Genomic DNA, 16,430 nt, shown 5'->3' on the forward strand with positions numbered 1-16,430 from the left:
TTTCATATTAGTTTATTGAGACCATTTAGACGACAATTACCTATCCACCCTGTCTATGAAAACCCACCTTTACTAGAAGAAGAGACTGAAATCCTTGAACCAGAAGCCATCATAGACACTGATTACATGACCACTAGAACTGGCCGAAGGTACTCTAGATATCTCGTGAAATTTAAGAACCATCCTGTAGAAGAAGCACAATGGATGCACGCTAGAGATCTAAATGCTTTCCCCACTCTGTTAGCTCCACATTGAGCTAATAGCGATTGAGGTCAATTGCTATCCCACCCCGGGGGTATGATGCCAGGAGGCATATTCCACGGTGGATTCCGTGAGGTTTTACGGTGGATTCCGTAAACTTAGATGACCGGGGCTCATACGCAAAGAGGATTCTTTGTGCGAGAAGTTGATGGGGACGCCTGTCCTTTTCGGGCGTTTCATTAATTTAGTGTGTACATGGGTGATTCCATAGCGGGTGATTCTGCAAAATGCATATTAAATTAATAAACGTTTATGAGTTTAGAGTGCGCACTCGTAATAAATTAAGGTTAGGATTTATTTCTAACCAGTTGATTTATTTATGTAGCTGAAGACTGCTAGGTATTCACTTTTGTCGGTTTAATTGTGTTATTTTACTAACGATTGTGAATGCTTCAGTTGATGTGTAGAGATAGCAGCAGTGGCGGAGGAAAGCATTGGAGTCTAGCGGGTTTTCGATCTTTGGACTATATTTTGATAGGCGCCACGTCTATATTTTGTTATGTCTATAGAGACATCGATTATTTATTATTATTTTGTATGCGCTTATGCGCCTGGATATGTTATTTTTATTTGGACATTGAGATTGGGCGTGCCAGACTCTTTGGGCACCGTCCATTAGCTTTATTTTCCTATTTTTGGTAGAAAGCAAACTCAAAAGCTAAAAGCTTGTCATATTTTTGTAATTGGGCTATTTTTGAGCAAAAAGATTGGAAATATATATTAAATACATGCTTTGTGAAGTGCTCACACAAGGCATGGGGGAGATTCAACCCAATTTGTCTCTTGTCTCATGTCGTGCTTGCTTTTACATTGGTTTTTGTGCTAAAAAGTAGAGTACTTTGTTCTTGGGGACCTTTGGGAATTCACTACGTGAGCTACCTGCGTCCGATCTGCGCACCAAGATCTATTCTGCGCATGCCACATTGTCAAGCTCACCATGCCAGACATAACAAAACATGTGATGTATACAGGGGGGTAAGCAGAAAGTATCTAAGAATTTTTTGAGGGATGGTTTGCCCTTGCAATTCCTGTCGATACGTGTGAGCATCACACTTTGGACATGTCATCTAGTCTCGTATTCTCCTCAAAACAGTACACAATCGTTGATACATGCATATATGGATGTTATTGTAGTCCATGCCAAGCTTTCGTAAAATATGTCACGCATCATCATGAGAATTAGGCATGGTATTTGCAAGTGGTAATACATGATACTTTAGTAATCTTAAAAAAATCATAAAACACCTTTAAAAAGCACAATTTTTTTAATGATAGTGCTGAAAAGAAATCACAAAGCGTATGTAGAAGATATCTCAACAACTCGGTCACACTCGCATCGCTCCATCCATATTTTGCTAGGAGTGCAAGCAATGTCTTCAAGTGAGATACTCAGCACCCATCATATAATGGTATAGATGCTTCCTCTCTAAGTAGATCAGATGTTTGACATCCATGGGCATCAATACATTGATCATTGCCTCCATCTTAGGCTCCAAGATTGTAGAAAATTCTAAAAGGCTGCATGTCTCCTCTAGTATTGATGGTATAGATTGGTAGTATCTTTCAAGTGGTGGATTGGCTCACACACTCCATCCATCACACATCCATGAACTCTTCTAACTGGCTGCAAAGGGTGCACTCGTCCTTGGGATGAGATGTCACCTCCCTGTAATAAATTTTACGGCTACATCCAATGTTTTTATATATGATATTCAATTAGTTTGCAAACACAATGCATGATTGATATACACTTTTCTTACCGTTTGCTCAAAATCTGATATCACCTGATCAATGATCTTTGATTGAAACTCGTCGAAGCATCGTTCGTGTTCCATAGAAAATCAAATTTTTTGTCTAATTGCCAACTTACATTGAGAGCAAGGATATCGGACATGTTGATTAAGATATGCCTCGCAATCTTGAACATCACAGCCTTCATCGTTTTCCATTTGGTCTATGTTACGACAAACAATTTGGTTTTGTTATCATTATTTTTTCCTTTCTTAAATTGTTTGATAAGGGATTTCTTCTCTTGTAACTCAACAAAATTAATGTATATAAAGTCTCCACTTGCCTATGAACAGGCCTACAGTATGTAAAGTCTAATATGCTATGCATGGGGATGAGAGAGTAGCTACCCTATGTTAGAGTGTTTCCCGTCCCACCGCGGTATTGCACTAGACCACTACTACTACTAGTACTCGCCTTCTCAAACACACAAAAGGTGTATCTTTTAAAAACCTCTCTCTCTCTCTACTACTACTACTACTACCACCACCATCACTACTACTACTACAACTACTACTCGCCTTCCCAAAGCATCGAATATACCCAAGGTGCACCTTTAACAAAACATCTCTCTCTCTCTCTCTCTCTCTCTATCTTTGTCTCTACTACTACTACTACTACTACTACAATAAAAAACAAGAAAATAAGAAATTAAAGAACTACTACTACTACTAGCACCACCACCACCACCACTACAACTACCACCACAACAACAAAAAACAAGAATTTAATAAATTAAAGAACTGCTATTGCTACTACTACTACGAAAAAAAAAACAAGAAAAGAAGAAATTAAAGAACCACCACCACCACCACCACCATTACTACTACTACTACTATAAACAAGCTGAAAAGAAGAAATCAAAGAAAGAATCACCACCACCACCATTACTACTACTACTACTATAAACAAGAAAAGAAGACATTAAAGAACTACTACTACTACTACTACAAACAAGAAAAGAAGAAATTAAAGAACAAGATCTTACCCTCTCTTAGTTTTTAATCCATTCATTTTCCTCTCTCCCCTCCCTCTCTCTCTCTTTCTTTATTATATTTCATGTTTATTCCCTCTCTCTCTCGTTCCTTCTTTCTTTTTGTCTCTTCCTCTCCCTCTCTCATTTTCTCTCTTTCTCTCTTAGGACACATCATTTTTAACAAAAACAAGCAAAAGAAAAGGAGAAGAAACAAAAACAAACCAAGAGGGAGCAATGCACTCACCACAAAGGTTTGAGGATGGATTCGGTGGCTCCTCTTCACCCTTCATACACTTCCTCCTTTTCTTCCCAAAGGGCAGTAGCAACTGCGAGCAGCTCTTATTTTCCATCTTTTTGTCTTTCTCTCCTTCTCCCTCTCAAATGCACGATGCAGTTCTCTCTCTCTTTCGCTCTCTCTTTTGCTCTTACGCGAAAAATGCCATGGTCAGGTTTCGACTCGCTTTTTTTCATCTGAGTACCATCACTTTTTGCGATGCAAATAATGATGTTGCTAATATTCATCAGAAATGGCCATTGCTATTCTCCTATATCCTTGTAGTGACTATAGGTCAGGCTATGCCAAGCCCTTAGGATTGACTACACTTACCTATGCTAAGTTTGGGCAAGGATAACCATATTAGGCTAGGCATTACTATGCTTCGGCGAAGATATGCAAACACTAACTATACAAGCCATTTGGATTGGCTACACTTACATATGGTAGGTAAAGGGAAGGAATGCCATATTATACTAGGCTTCACTGAGCTTCTAGCTAATCATAAAAGGAATTAAAAGTACCATTTTACACATGCCAAATCATTTAGTTTTTGAATGAAATTAATATTAGGATTCATCATTTACGCAAGCTATTACTTAAAGAAAAGAAAAGAAAAATAATCAATGAATGAAAGCTGCAAATTTATGTAATATTTAGATATATGTTTGGTTTATCTCTTTACAATCATAGTTTTCCATAGTAATAGTCAAGTTTCTATATTGTGTTTTTTTATAGATGTTTCTCTTCATCTTAAATGAAAATTTCGATGTGGTGGGGATCACTAACTCAAGACATCAACCTTGATAATGAGAGAGAGAGAATCATAACCAAGGTGGAGGCATTCTTTAAGCATCCTCTCACCCCACTCAAGCTATACAAGTACATGACCACCCCTTGTCCTTCGTGACCCACAAAGGGGTGCAGAATCCCTAGTAACTACCATATTATTAGCTTTACCTTTCTCAAATTCAAGAAAGTTTCTAAACTATGAGCCCTCCCATGAGAGTGCCAAGGATCAATAGAAGACCAAAGTAAGGTGGAGCTCTTACAAGTGTTTGTATCATAGGTTTACGGGCAGTCATAGTCTAATTTATGAGTATTCTCTATATTTTTAATTTGATAATGGGTCAACCTATTTTGTTGTAGGAAAACCTCTTCAACTTTTTCCATAAAAGGATGGAGTGTGGCCACATTCCATTATTCATTCAGGTACTATAGATTCTTGCTGTGTAGAGAGGGAGCTTGTGGAATATGTAAGTTGGTGCTCAACCATTGTACTCTTATCATATTGGATTCCTATTCCCAATTACATATTGTGCTTGGTTATGGCTCATGTACACGTCACATATCTACAAGTATATGATGTGCTTTATTGGTATTGGTCCCTTTTTTATTCCTACATGAAATGCATATTGAAGGACACTTAACTCATATAAAGCTTGTATATTTTTCTCATTTGGCCAATATGTCATAATTTTGAGAGAATAAATTGCTTCTAGCACAACAATGGAATCACAGTTGAGATGCCAGGGCATGACATGCATTAGTTGGTGTATTTATCCGTGTTTGTAATTCACATGTGAAAACATGGGGCAATTGTTTTCACAAACAACATTATAAAGGCCCACTTTAAACATGTACAAAAACATAGATTTTCTTGTTTTTCATTATACTCATCCCAAATTTTAAAATCGTGTATGTGCTATTTTCAATTTTCCCTTTGAGAAAAAAACATAAGTTAAATAGAACACACACACACACAATTTTCGCAACCTCCAAGACAAGTTACAGTGACCTTTTAGAAAGAACATCTTCTTTTGAAGCTTACAAGGTAAACTTCCCAATTTTGTTATGAATGTCCTTTGCTTATTGTCTGCACTAGTATGAGGGAACCACTCCCATGAGGTTAAGTAAGTTTTATGTGCAGCTAAACATTGGTATTTACTTTCTCTATGAAGGTCATTTTCTTTGTAGAAACACACTTGGTGGTGTGCACTTAAATATGTGAGTTACTACATCTTTCATCCACTATGTTAATATTGTCTTTCACATTATTTTTGTCCCGTTGGTTAACATGCTAGGACTATGGTTCATTGCATAGGAAACATGATCTCTAGCATGAGGATAAACCTAGGTAGAGCTAATTAACAAGGTTGTGCACTAGAAATATATTTTTATTTATTAAATAATATTTTAGTGGGTTTTTATGAGGTTTATTTCTTAAATAATATTTTAGTTTCATATCTTGCTTTTCTTTAGGACCATCAGCCTTTACGCTTTTGCAATCCTCACATATCCTCTCCAAGGTTTCAATTCTTCCTCCTTTATTTTGTCAATTTGGATGGCTATGGGTAGTTTTTGTAGATTTTTCATGTTTTTGTTTTTCTTTTTGAATGTTTGTAGTGGTCTTGACGACTTTGACAAACTCAAAACATGTGGGCTTGTAGTTGATCCATCTTCTTCTACTTATGGAGCAAGAGGGTTGACAAATAGGTTCTTTATTTACTTTATCATTGCCCTTATTAGAACTGGATTCTCCTTTTCCAAAGGCTAACATAGCCATAACCTACTCTAGAATTGAGATCTCTAAAGTTGCCTAAATAGATTTTTGAGATCCTCTCTTTCTTGTTGTGTTTGTCCCGCCTCCAGTTTGTCAAACTCTTTCTTGGAGATTGTGTCAACCACATAAAAAAACTTTGTTTTTCTTCACTTTTTATGTCTTTCCTATACCTTTTTCCATTGCTATTCTTTTTTCTTTTCTTTTTTGCTCAGTTAGGTGTAGGGCTAAGCATCAATTGTTCATATGGCACACCTAGGTAGGTGGCTATCAAGTGAGTTCATATGGATCTATAGTTGATTATCTTATTTTTAGCCTATGGGAAACTCAGCTTGGAGGGCGTGTCCCTTTCAAAGACCTTATGGACTTGTATAAGGGATGAAGAGATTCAATCCAACCATAGTGCATTTAGGTCCTCTTTGCTATATTTACTATCATTATGTCTCCCATGAACCATTTTGGGACTCTAAAATGGCTAGCTAGAGGTAGGCTTGTTATAAGTGAAGAGGTGGTGAAGGACCTATGCGGTGGTTTTCAATTCTTCATCTCATTGACCTTTGTCAAGAGCACCCACTTGTGTATTACCACATTTGGATCCTTCCAAGTTTGGGATATCGTAACTAGTTTTTGTGCCTTGTTATATCTTCCTAATTTTCTTTTTAGGGATAGTGTCTCTTTAACTATTTCTGGTGTGAGCTCAATGATCTCATCTTGGTGTTCGCAAAAATCTCCATTCTTTGTGCTGCTTAATTGCATCATGAAGCCCTTGCTCTGTGCTTGGTTTATGTGAATTACATCCTCACAAACTATAAAGTTGATAGGGTGGGCAAATGCTTTGATAAGGGTAGCTAATCCACACTTGCCTACGATCTCCCTATCCGCTGGTGATTGTTGATGAGGTGGTCTAGGATGCTTGGATCTTAAAGTGGATTTGGCCAACTTCATACATACTCACCTAAATGCCGAATTTGGTCCTTTGCAAAGAAGAAAAAAATATTTATATCCTCATTAAGAGGATCCTTGACTAGTATTGACACATTTCCAATCACTTTAGCTCTCTGACTCTTGCAAGCCATGGAATAGATCATGAGCCATTTCTCTTGGTAAAATTTTTCATCGTGTTATTAACTTTTAGAAAGTATTCACCAATGATTCTATTTGTGCACATATTTTACAACTCAAATTCTCAATAGACCCTTCTCCTTACCAATTTTGCAATAAAAATTTATTACTTGTTTGGTTCTAGTTGGTTGGGTTGGGGATCTTAGTAAGTTGCTTATCAATGGATCATTACTTGATCATTGGTCACACTCATTGGTCTTCACATTGGTTGTTCTTGTCTACATATTGGTTATTGGTCTCCCTTTGTCCTATAAAATGAGTCAAGCTTTAGAGCTTGGGAGTAGAGTCAAGTGTGTGTGGTCATACATTTTTAAGATATTTTTGTATTATGTAATATTATCAGTATTTAAAATGGTTGGATTTATTTTTTACAAGGGAATTTTCCAAAATCCACCAGTCATAAAAGTTCAAATTGTACTCAAGTTTAGCAAGAGAGTCCATGTGGACTAGCTGAATGAGAAGCTCATGAAGGTAGGAGGTCTAGTCATCCAAGATTGATGGTCCATTGAAGCGACTAGCGATAAGTAGTTCTTCTTCCATAAATATGTTATTGATGAGGAGGTGGTGAAGTAACTTTATAGATGGAGTCAATGCACAATCTCTGATGATGCCTTGGAGAGACGTGGTCTTACACTAAATGGGATCAAGTTGACAATCTTTCAATGTTCTGTAGTTGTGACCACTTCACTTTTAATCATGGCGGCTCCATGGTGGCAAAGGGTATGCCATTTTTTGAGGAAGTGACTTAAAGAGCTACATAATTGCTGTAGATTAGTAATAACACTAGAGTTCATAGGGAGTGTATGCTTCATAAAGGAGGAAAGTATTCAATAGCTCTTTAGTTGGTCATGTGGGATCTCTTGTGCTAACTTATCGAGGATGATAATGCTTTTGCAGAATAGGAGTCAATGCTCCTCCCATGTAGGATACCATTAGGATCCCAATGAGAACATGGTAAGATTAGTCATTCCTAAGTCCATCATAGAAAATAGTTTACAAAAGGTATATGAAGTGGTGCCCAAGTGTACAAAGCACTCAATGCGGGGCTTCTTGGTACGAACCAGTAAGTCTTCAACCATTTCGGCGATTGCATCAAAGTGTCCATCAACAATACTACCATAATTCTCTTCTAGCACAACTTCAATTTCATGCTTACATATACATCTTTTGAGGAGACAATTGTGCCCTAAGTGGTATAATCAATTGGTAGTCAACATATATGGTCAAGTTTTAATTAAAAGGAGAGTGAGGTGAGCTCTCTAAATTGGGTGTTCTGGGAGGCCTTGTTTAAGAATGTGCATGATGTCATTATTCCAATAGTTTGTAAGGTCAAGTTTGAAGAATTGGATCTCTTGGTTATTACAAAATAGATGAGCATCAAGGAGTTGGTCATCAACTTCAATAGCCTTCTCATTGAGTGGTTACTGTCATGAAAGATGGTTAGCAATAAAACATTGTTTTTTGTTCTTGCACAATAACTAAAAAATAAAGTGCTAACAATAAAAGGAGCCATTTAGCAATGCATCCAAAAGTAGAGGACTTTTTCAGAAGGTACAACAAGGCTTAATGGTCCATGAAGAAATTGAAAGGTGTAGCCAGTAAATAATGGAAAAACTTCTTAAAAGTGTATACCACAACTAAGCCTTATGTTTTGGTAGTAGAATAATTCACTTAGTCCTCAAAGAGATATCAACTTGCAAAAGTCATGTGTAGAAGTCCATGTTGTGTTCACAAGGTCAGCACAATACTATCGTGATTGCAACTTTGGAGGCATGGATATGCACATGGAAGGTGATTAACTAGGTTGGGACTCTTAGGATACATGATGTCATTAGAAACTTTTTTAACACTTCATAAGAAGCTTGACACTCAGTTCACTCCCTGGTAACTAGTAGCTTATACAATAGTCGAGCAATAGTTACATAGCTAAGCACAAAGGTGGCAATAGTACCCACTATGCCCAAGGAAACACTGCATTCCCTTAGTATGATGGTGGTGGTAATTTTATGATAAAAGAGTGTTTTAGGTAAAATGGGAAAAATCCCATGTTATGGGAAAATTAAAAGTTCTAGGTTCAACATTTGTTATAGTAAGTTTGTCTAGTTTTATGAGTCTAAGAAGGGATAATATGGTTGAGAAGTATCATTTTTAGTATGCTTATTATTCTCTTTTGATTTTAAGCCTGGCTATGTGACGAGGTCATACATCTATGCTTTGAATATGATTAGCCCACTTGACTATTACTAGCTAATATTGTTATTCTATGGTGAATATCAATATTAACAAGGTCATTGATGATAGTATATGATGAGAAGTATGTTGGACTGGCAAGACTTGATAACTCTATCTTTTAGTAATAACTCTTAAGAAAAAGTGGGCGATGTTTTAAAACACCATTGGAACTGTGACTAATTGGAACTCCTTCCAATTAGTTGCAAGTAATGGTTTAGGGTTACATTGCTAGACTATGTCATAGTACAAAGTCTTCACAAGACAAAAGATCGAATAAAACCTACAAAAAAAAATACATATAATTACTAATTTTTAGATGTATGATTAGTCCTATAGCATCCTTTTGTGTTTCACATGACTTTGAGGTGTCTTCTAGACAAAAGGGAGGAAAACTTGGTAAGATAATGGGACACAACTTGAGCATGTGCTCACATCTATATAGATCCTCTCCACTTTAATGTGGCTTCGAGATCTCTTTAGGATAGAGCTTGAGCACATGCTCAAGCTTGTATCCACCCTCTCTCTATTGGTAAGGGGCTTGGTAATATTGTTTACCCTCTATATTTGAGATTGAGCACATGGTCACACTTATATCAGTCCTCTCTGACTTTGAAACGAGTTTGAGGTACCTCTCAAAAAAGTTTGAGCATGCTCAAGCTTTTACCAACCCTTTATTTAAGTGGGAGGGCAAGGAGCTTGGCAATATAATGAGATGCTATGGTGTGGTCAAGCTTGTATCAATCCTCTATTTAAGTGAGAGGGCAAGGAGCTTGGAAAGAAAGTGAGATGATAGAGCTTGCTAGTATCAATTCTCTCTTTATTATGTGAGTTGAGTTGTCTTTGGGAAAGAACTTGACCACATGCTCCATGCTCCTATCAACCTTCTCCTTATGGGGAAGAATCTTGTTAAGAAAGTCCCCCCCTCTTCCTTTTGGAGCATGGAAAAGTAGTTTCTCTTCACTCACTATGATGGCTATGAGATAGTGCAATCTTAGACTTGGATCCACCCTTCACTAGGGAGAGGAGCCTAGTAATATTGTTTCCCCTTAGTCTCTGAGGAAAACTTAGTAGCTTCCCCTCTCTCACTAAGCTTGAGCATGTGCTCAACCTATTATCAACACCATATTTTTAGTATAGACTTCCCTTTTTCTTTTAGATGTATTTGAGAGGGAGCTTGAGCACATGATGAAGCTTATAGTAGCCTTCTATGTTTCATATGACTTCAAGGTGTCTTTGAGACATAGGAAAGGTAAACTTGGCAAGATAATGGGACAAAGCTTGAGCATGTGCTCAAGCCTATATAGACCTTGAGCTAGTATAAACCCTCTCTTTATTACGTGACTAAAAGTTGTATTTGGGGTGGAGCTTGAGCATGTACTTAAGCTCGTATCAACCCTCTCCTTATGGTGGGGAAGGATCTTGTTAATAGGGTTTCCCCGTTTTCCTTTGAGGGCCTGGGAAAATAATTTATCCTCTCTTATTTGAGATCACTACTTAAGTTGGTATCAACACTATTTTTTTACATTGACTTCCTTTCTCTTTTAGTAGGTGTATTTGAGAGGGAACTTGAGCATGTGATCAAGCCTATAGTATCCTTATATGTTTCATACGATTTTGAGTTTTCTTTAAGACATAGAGGAAGGAAACTTGGCAAGATAATGGGACATGGCTTGAGCACATGCTCAAGCTTGCATCACCCCTCTATCTACTAGAGAGAGCTTGATAGTATTGTTTCCTATCCTCTACCTTTGAGGTCATGGAAAAATAGTACCTCTTATCTCATTGAGGTGGCTATGGGACAACATGCTCTCAAGCTTGGATCTTGGGGAAGTTACTATATGTATATCCTCTACATCACGTGTGTTCAAGGCATATTTATTAATATCCTTATCTATGAATTTTTCCTAAATAAAACATAACCCTTTTCTAGTCGATTTGTAAATAACCCCTTTATATTACACCCTTCTGTATGTAAAAAAATGTATAAAAGTTGTAATTTTAAAATACCTTATTTTGAACCCACGTGATGCATACATATATTAATGACTAACTTACCTAAGGCTTGAATCCACTCTTCAATGAGGAGGAGCTTGGTAATACTTTTTCCCTCCATCTCTATGGCCAATATGATAGTTTTCCCTTTCTCATTGAGCTTGAGCATGTGCTCAAGTTGGTATCAACACTATCTTTTTTATATTGACTTCATTTCTCTTTTAGATGTATTTGTGAGGGAGCCTGAGGAAGAAAACTTGGCAGGACAATGGGACATAGCTTGAGCATGTGCTCAAGCTTGTATCAACCCTCTATCTAACAGGAAGAGCTTGATAATATTGTTTCCCCTCTGTCTTTGAGGGCATGGAAAAATAGTACCTCCTCTCTCATTAAGATGGCTATGAGACAATATGCTCTCAATCTTGGATACACTCTTCATTGGTGGGAAGGAGCTTAGTAATATTTTTTTTCCATATCTAAGGCCAATATCATAGTTTCCCTCGCTCTAATTGAGCTTGAGTACATGCTCAAGTTGGTATCAATACTATCTTTTTTGGCAAGGCTATCCATATGTATTTCTAATGCTATGCCGATTTAAATAATGAATTGTAGCTCACTGAAGAATGCTTAGATTATTTTGATACAATACTATGGTACTACAATTAGTGCAACAAAAATATAGCTGAAAAAAAAAGTTTAATACGATAGACACGAAAGGGCTGTTGATTGAGGACCATGTGACTGAAATAAAGACTACTGTTGCAGATCTGTTAGAATATTTTGGGATCAAGGTATATGATAAGGTCAATGGTTTTCGGCCTGAATATAAGTCTTTTGATATGTTAATTAATTTGAATCAAGGTTGCAATGCCTAACTTAAATGAATTGGTATCCTTGCTTATCTATGAATAAGTGAAATTGGGTTTGACTATGAGCTCGAGTAGCTTTAAGAAGAGAGATGCAGCTTTCTCTTGAGAAGATCAGTCATAAATATATGTATGTATCAAATGAGTTCAACATAACAAATTTTAAAATACAATTTTCATATATTTTTACATACAGAAGGGTCCCATAGAAAGGGTTTACTTATAGATTGAATAGAAAATGGCCTTGAACGCACATTGTCATGCCACTACGTAGACACAATGTGAAAAGCTCTAGAATGCATCATCATTTGACTTTCTTATTGATCAAGAGAGTCAATGTGATCTGAGTCATTAGTACTAGTGTGAGTGGCATGAATGGTCCAAAACTACTAGATTTTTGGACAATTTTAGCATTTTTTTATATTGTTTATTGTAAAAAATCCAAAAAAGTTAGAAAAGCATCTAGATTAGGATGGCATGAAGTGGTTTTTTCAACCAGTTATTGGATTTTTCATAAAAAGGATAGATGGGTGAAATCGCATGCATCGCGATCGCTATTGATAGGGTGAAAACTGCACTTTGAACTGGAATAAGAAGAAGTAGTGATTTGGGAGATCCTTGATCAAGTGTCCTAAAGTTTTACCCCCCCTTCCAAAGCCAAGGGAGCCATGAGATTTGGGTTTCGAGAAGTAGAGAAGGAGTTGTTATTTTGATGCACATTTTGGGTCTATGAAGGAGCTCAAAGAGAACTAATGCTTGGAGAGTGCTTCTGAGTAGTGCCAAACAAGGGATTCCAGGTTCTATAAATAGATATTGATTTGATTCATTCTGCTTTGTCTTTGTCGTGTTTACCTCTTGTCTACTCTTTTCCTGCTCTTCCATCTCCTATCTCTACTTCCTTCAAACTCTTTTCCCTAGTGGATTCCACCTTTCGATAAACACCCCTCCGACATTGGTGAACCCGACATGAAAGGTCATCAGAAGAAGGAAAGACAAGATGGGAGAACCTTCAAACATAATCTCCAGTGATGTTTTGCAATAGTTGGTGCAAAATATGAATATGCTTATGTAGGTACAAAAACCAAAACAGGTGATGCAGGCTTTTGTACAAATAGAAAGTGTTGTGATGAATGCTCTCCAAGAAGTTGAATATGAGATGAATTTATTCAATGGCAGGAATGTATCTGCATATGTACATACCATTGCTTAGAATATTGAATTCTTTGAGGTGGCTCAATTTGCATGGAGCTGGTATTTTGTTCGGATCACTGTACATGAACTAAAAGTGCAGATTATTGAATTATACATGCAGGATGTTGACTGAGTAACTTTCAAGAAGACACTCAGGAAATAGTTGTACATTGAAGATACTAGTTTGATTACATGAAAGAATTTTTAGGAGTGGGTTTTACAACCCAATAAGGGTATTGTGGCTATAGAATTGTTAAGAGAATTTGAAAGTCAATTTGAGCAGTTGGATCTTGCAAAACAACAAGCTCTTGCAAGTTAAAAAATTGAGTTGTTTTTACATATAGCTAATCCTAATCTTCAAGAGAAGCTTGGTGATTTGTTGGAGGATGAAAATACAAAGACATGTCTTAAAACAGAGTGGAGACATGTCAAGGAAGTTGTTACTGCACTTGTGGAGAAGCATAGAAGAAGAGAATGATTGCATATCTCTAGACGACTATCCACTATTACGGGCAAGACACTTGAAGTATCCAGTAAGTGTAATATATCAAATATTCTTCTCCTCTCTCGGTGGCTTTACTTTATCAAATATTCTTTTTCCTCTCTCGGTCGCAAGTCGTGCTGGAGGGGAGTAAGGATTTAGTAAGGATAGCAAGCTCCTCGTTGGAGCTTGCATATCCATTACGTCCATGCAGGGCAACACGCCGTGAGGGAGGAATTCCTTCCCTCCCCCTATAGAACCCTTCGCCATGAGAGCTAGGGGAGGAGGAAAAAAATAAGCCGTCACGCCACCAGGGTAGAACGGGTGAGGGAATTCTGAAGGCTACGCCTGAACTGCCATAAAGGAGATAGGGAGGAGGGTGTGAGATTCGGACAGCCGTGTGAGAGAGACAGTTGGAGGGGGGGAAAACATGATGCTGCCACGCTGAGAGCTAGAACTGCTGCTGCCATGCGAGCCAGGCGGCCTTCAGTTGTCAATGCCGGGTTGCTGTCGTCAATGCCACAGACTGATGTTGGGCCCACGTGTCACCTTCAAGCCTTCCGAATCATTCTTCATCCATTCCACCTCACTGTTATCCTCTCTCCCCACGTGGCTCCTAACCACAGAAGCTTCTTGAAGCTTCTAAGGGGGGCTCCTCTTAGCTCCCCTTCCCGTGGAACCTTTAAGCTCCCCTTCCCGTGGAGCCCTTAAGCCCCTTCCCTTAAGCTCCCCTTCCCATGGAGCCCTTAAGCCCTTCCCGTGGAGCGCTTAAGCCTTCCCGTGGAGCCCTTAAGCCCCTTCCCTTGGAGCCTTTAACCCCTTCCCGTGGAGCCCTTAAGCCCCTTCCCATGGAGCCCTTAAGCCCTTCCCATGGAGCCTTTAACCCCTTCCCGTGGAGCCCTTAAGCCCCTTCCCGTGGAGCCCTTAAGCCCTTCCCATGGAGCCCCCATAAAACCCCTTCCCGTGGATGGAACCCCCAAAAAGAACCAAGGCTTGAAAAGTCTTATCCACCCTAACCCCCATATTTAACCTATAAACCCCCTTCTTGTGCTTTTTGAAACCCCCTTTCACCCTTCACCTTTCCCCTTGGCTTGGAACTTACCCCCGTGTCCAAAAACCCCTTCAAGATCCCCCTTCCCATACCCTTTCACTCCCGTGCCCAAAGATCTCCCAAGGCCCCTTTATATGGTTTTTGAAACCACACTCACACACACCCTTTTCACTGTGTATATACCCCTATAGGGCTCTTTTAGGCTTTGTAAACCTTTCCCTCCCGAAGAAGCTAAGACCTTAAAGGTCTTATTACCCCTTTCTTGTGGTTAATCCCTTAACAATTCCTTGCCTCGAAAGAGAGAAGAAGAGTATTGAAGCAACGTTGGAATTCCGAAAAGGAGGTAAAGCTGCTTCCACGTTCGAAGGACTACAACTGCGATGCCTCCTAAGAAAGTCCAAGGAGTAGCTGCGGGAGGGTCATCTCCTGGTATCCATGTGGATATCTCACCCCAAACCTAGGTTTTTCCTCGATATTACCTTCTAAAACTTAACCAAATTAATATAAACTTAGAAATACCTATGCTGCAAAATATTCATTGGGAATGATTTAAAATCCAAAAAACGCTTATACCTTAAATACTTGCCTACATTCCCTGATTGTAGGGTCAGTAAATCATAAAAGTAAAAGAACTAGGGTATGTCCCTGAGTTCTTAAAGGAAATAATAAAAGGAGACCCTAGGTCTGACAAACGTCAGCTTAAAGAAACTGAAATGGATTGTTTCATCGCATATTACGATGTAGGACTTGCGCAGCAAGTATGAAGTCATATGGTCTTGTGATTGATTCACAAGAAGAAAGGTTAAATACCCTCAACAAGGATGGCGGATCCTTACGCAAGTTATCTTGAAAAAGGATGTATTCTTTGATATCCTTCTAAGTAAGGAAGGTTAAAAAACCGGAAACTAAAGTATCCAATGAACTTTAGGGTTGACCAAGTTGGGTTAATAGGGTACGCCCTAACCTAGAATATAAAGGATCTTGCCAAGTTGCAAGGCACCCCGGATCGAGTGCTAGATGCATTCAAAAGGAAAGATTCCTTCCTTAGCAGTTTGCCAACAACAAGATCGATTAATGGAAATGTTTGTGCTTGCTAGAGATTTTAGAGCACTGTTTGATTTATGAATTACAAATTAAATGAATATCTATACTTCAGGTTGAAGGCCTGAAGGGAGAGGCAGCTTCAGTTACCCCCGACTGCCTGCCTGACCCTAACCAAGGGGGTTGTTGACCACGCCGGGAATGTGGACCGAACCCGCCGCGAGAGGTCTCTCCGTTGAGCACTACTTGGAGCATGAGGACGCTTGGGTGCCAGGGGGGCTCTGGCCAAATCCCTCGCCTTCCAGGTCCTGCACAAGAGGCTAACGTGACTCGGGATTGGATCTCGAGGCCCGCATACTAGTCTACGGGCAGAAACTTGGAATAGTGATCCCTGTGGATTGCTGGATAGCCTTCGGGCGGATTGTGGACAAGCCTACGGGCGGAACTCCTTGTATTTCAAAGATAAATATGATGACATGTTAATAAAAAACTTGTCTGATATTGTTTTTCTATGTCACGTGATAAGCTTACGTGAAGAAACCAGTGCTTAACGGATTAATTAAAGAAGCTGGTTGTTATATGTCCAACTAATGTG

The sequence above is a fragment of the Lygodium microphyllum genome, chromosome 7, assembly GCF_053477565.2.
Source record: "Lygodium microphyllum isolate KBCC chromosome 7, Lygodium_microphyllum_v1.1.10, whole genome shotgun sequence".
Taxonomy (NCBI): domain Eukaryota; kingdom Viridiplantae; phylum Streptophyta; class Polypodiopsida; order Schizaeales; family Lygodiaceae; genus Lygodium; species Lygodium microphyllum.